The sequence below is a fragment of the Schistocerca gregaria genome, chromosome 2 (genome assembly GCF_023897955.1).
Source record: "Schistocerca gregaria isolate iqSchGreg1 chromosome 2, iqSchGreg1.2, whole genome shotgun sequence".
Lineage (NCBI taxonomy): Eukaryota > Metazoa > Arthropoda > Insecta > Orthoptera > Acrididae > Schistocerca > Schistocerca gregaria.
In genome coordinates this window covers 865,733,846-865,738,221 of record NC_064921.1, presented here as the reverse complement: position 1 = coordinate 865,738,221, position 4,376 = coordinate 865,733,846, and positions in this window count along the sequence as shown.

Here is a 4,376-nt window from a genome sequence, read left to right as displayed (position 1 = left end):
TGTCCATTCCTTCCAATATGGCCTGTAATTCTTTTTCGACTTCACTGAGTATAGCACTGTCATCAGCGAATCTTATCATTGGCATTCTTTCTCGCTGAAATGAAATATTCTTTTATATCCGTCATTGGTTCTTCAGTGTAGCTTGATCAGTAGGCACGAAAGACTGCATCCCTATCTTACACTCTTTTATAATCCGAGCACTTCTTTTTTGTCTTCTAGTCTTATTGTTCGCTCTTGGTCCTTATATGTATTGTATATTACTCGTCTTCCCCTATAGTAACCCCTATTTTTCTCAGAATTTCGAACGTCTTGTACCATTTTACATTGTCGAACACGTTACCTGTTATCCTCAAAGCACCCTCACTGTCTCTTGGGAGCCAGCGTAACACGTAGGACGTTGGATGAGTAGCTAGGGACGCAGCTCTGTTTTTTCAAAAATCTAGTACTGACGATAGTTCCATACGTCAAGTCAGAAATGACAATGTCTTTAATTTATCGCATTGTCGCCCAAACTGTCAAAAGTAATGCTGACTCGCTAGTTGATTCGTTACCTTTATTCCAAGGATGCGACCTTTTACTCGTTCGTGATTTATTTGCATATAACTACTCTTAGTTTCGCACAATAATGAACATTTGTCACAGTAGTAAACACTATGGTTTAATTTCCAAGGAATTCTTATCTCTTTGACTTCCAGTCACACTCTCCAACTCACAGATTCGTTGTTTCAGATGATTTGGAAAATATGCAAATTGACTTTAAGGGAACCAGATAGTGGAAAATCCATCGAAATAACGAATTTGTTTATTGTGTTCAGTTTCACCCCTGTCCTTTCTAAACTATAATATGTATGGTTTTTATACATTTGGTACATGTAAATATCTTTGACCGCTGCTTTGCAACAAGGTCATCATGGTGCTAAGCGAGTGTAGTTAGCAGCTGAACATCAGTTCAGCATTCCGCTTTCGTTTTACTCGTCGTACTGGTTTCATATAGTACTTTAATTTAGAAAGTAATCTTATTGTGTTCATAGTTATATTGTACTAGTGCAGAACGTAAATATGGACATAATAAGGAACTTTAACAGTGTTGTTGTTGTTGTGGCCTTCAGTCCTGAGACTGGTTTGATGCAGCTTCCATGCTACTCTATCTTGTGCAAGCTTCTTCATCTCCCACTACCTATTGCAACCTACATCCTTCTGAATCTGCTTAGTGTATTCATCTCTTAGGCCCCTCTACGATTTTTACCCTCCACGATGCCCTCCAATACTAAATTGGTGATCCCTTGATGCCTCAGAACATGTCCTACCAACCGATCCCTTCTTCTGGTCAAGTTGTGCCACAAACTTCTCTTCTCCCCAATCCTATTCAATACTTCATCATTAGTTATGTGATCTACCCACCTAATCTTCAGCATTATTCTGTAGCACCACATTTCGAAAGCTTCTATTCTCTTCTTGTCCAAACTATTTATCGTCCATGTTTCACTTCCATACATGGCTACACTCCATACCAATACTTTCAGAAAGTACTTCCTGACACTTAAATCTATACTCGATGTTAACAAATTTCTCTTTATCAGAAACGCTTTCCTTGCCATTGCCAGTCTACATTTTATATCCTCTCTACTTCAACCATCATCAGTTATTTTGCTCGCCAAATAGCAAAACTCCTTTACTACTTTAAGTATCTCATTTCCTAATCTAATTCCCTCAGCATCACCCGACTTAATTCGACTACATTCCATTATCCTCGTTTTGCTTTGTTGATGTTCATCTTATACCCTCCTTTCAAGACACTGTCCATTCCGTTCAACTGCTCTTCCAAGTCCTTTGCTGTCTCTGACAGAATTACAATGTCGTCGGCGAACCTCAAAGTTTTTATTTCTTCTCCCTGGATTTTAATACCTACTCCGAATTTTTGTTTTGTTTCCTTTACTGCTTGCTCAATATACAGATTGAATAACATCGGGGAGAGGCTACAACCCTGTCTTACTCCCTTCCCAACCACTGCTTCCCTTTCATGTCCGTCGACTCTTATAACTGCCATCTGGTTTCTGTACAAATTGTAAATAGTCTTACGCTCCCTGTATTTTATCCCTGCCACCCTTAGAATTTGAAAGAGAGTATTCCAGTCAACATTGTCAAAAGCTTTCTCTAAGTCTACAAATGCTAGAAACGTAGGTTTGCCTTTCCTTAATCTTTCTTCTAAAATAAGTCGTAAAGTCAGTATTGTCTCTCGTGTTCCAGTATTTCTACGGAATCCAAACTGATCCTCCCCGAGGTCGGCTTCTACCAGTTTTTCCATTCGTCTGTAAAGAATTCGTGTTAGTATCTTGCAGCTGTGGCTTATTAAACTGATAGTTCGGTAATTTTCACATCTGTCAACACCTGCTTTCTTTGGGATTGGAATTGTTATATTATTCTTGAAGTCTGAGGGTATGTCGCCTGTTTCATACATCTTGCTCACCAGATGGTAGAGTTTTGTCAGGACTGGCTCTCCCAAGGCCGTCAGTAGTTGCAATGGAATGTTGTCTACTCCGGTGGCCTTGTTTCGACTCAGGTCTTTCAGTGCTCTGTCAAACTCTTCGCGCAGTATCGTATCTCCCATTTCATCTTCATCTACATCTTCTTCCATTTCCATAATATTGTCCTCAAGTACATCGCCCTTGTATAGACCCTCTATATACTCCTTCCACCTTTCTGCTTTCCCTTCTTTGCTTAGAACTGGGTTTCCATCAGGAATACGTTTAAAGGCAACAGAGGACCCTTGTCACTCTGCTGTCCAAAGGTCCCCGAGTCGTGGTGTAAGTACCAGAGAGCTAGTGTCACCGGTGGTGTACAAGGTGTGATTCAGAAGTTTCTAAACTGATTCGTTTCTGAGCAAGGGAGAGCGCTCGTATCGGTTCCGCCGGGTAGGGGAAGTAGTGCGGGGTTTCAGGGAACGAACCGACACTGCAGCAGTTGCCTCCCGAACCCTGGAGAGTGCGTATCGCTTGTAGCGTGAGTGCGTGTCACTGACCTCGGTCGAAAAGTGGGAGAGGCGGAAATGGAGCAGCACTTGGAGCAGCGCTATGTGATTAAGTTTTTCGTGCGACTGAACAAAACCACCACGGTGACTCTCAGTATGATTCAATAGGCCTTTAAGGAAGGAGCCAAGTCCCATGCAATGGTTTTCAAAGATGGCCGCGGGAATGTTGAAGACGACGGCCGCTCTGGGAGGCCATCATCAAGCCGAATGGATCAAAATGTGGGGAGAGTGCGGGAACTTTTAAACAATGACCATCGTCTTAGTACTACTTTGATTGCCGACGAGCTGGGACACAGTCAGAGTACAGTGTGGAGGATTGTGACGGATAATTTGATGATGCAAAAAGTGTGTGCCAAACTGGTGCCAAAAGCTTAGTCGGGGGATCAGAGAAAACGGCACACGACTGTTTGTCAGGAAAAGTTCCAACGGTTGAATGTTGATCCGAACCTTCTGGAGAAAGTGGTTACTGGTGATGAGGCCTGGGTCTACACGTACGACCCTGAGTCGAAGCGTCAAAGCACAGAATGGCACACTGCTCCCTCGCCAAAGCCCAAGAAAGCTCGCATGAGCAAGTCGTGCGTGAAGTGCATGCCGATTGCTTTTTTTATGGTAAAGGAGTGATTCACAAGGAGTTTGTTGCTCGTAGACAGACTGTCACAGGCGACTTTTGTGCTGGTGTGCTCTGCCGCTTGAGGGATTGAGTTCGCCCTGTCCGCCCGGCGATCAAGGGCGACTGGATTCTCCACCATAACAAGGCACCCGCTCATACGTCGCCCGCCGCCGCCGAACTTTTTGTCAAGTTTAACGTGATAACACAGCCGCAGCCACCCTACAGCCCCTATTTGGCTCCAAGTGACTTTTTCCTCTTCCCCCGAATCAAAACAGGCCTAAAAGGCAAGCGATCCGACTCCATTGACGCCCTCCAGCAGGCTTCGACGCCCGAGGCCTTTCAGAAGGCCTATGAATAATGTAAGAGGCGCTGGCAGCGTTGTGTTGATGCTGAAGGATTATATTTCTGAAGAATTTTAGTCCGCTGTACTTAAATGTCCGATAAATTTCTAGTTCTGAGTTAAGTCTTGAAACTTTTGAATCACACCCTGTATATAGACATAACTATCCTCTACCAATGCCAATAGCAGATGCTGTGAAACCTATCTATAGTGACTTAACCAGCAAAAACTTTTTTTCTTAATACATTCATGAGAGAACTCAAAATCCCAACGAACCGTGTGCTGGAATGCTTGCCTAAAACAATATTTCTGAGTCTCAAACCGCTAAAATATGGTGTTATGGATCCAGCGCTGTGTTCCGATGATAAGTCGGTCATCAGCCTGAAATGTTTCATAGA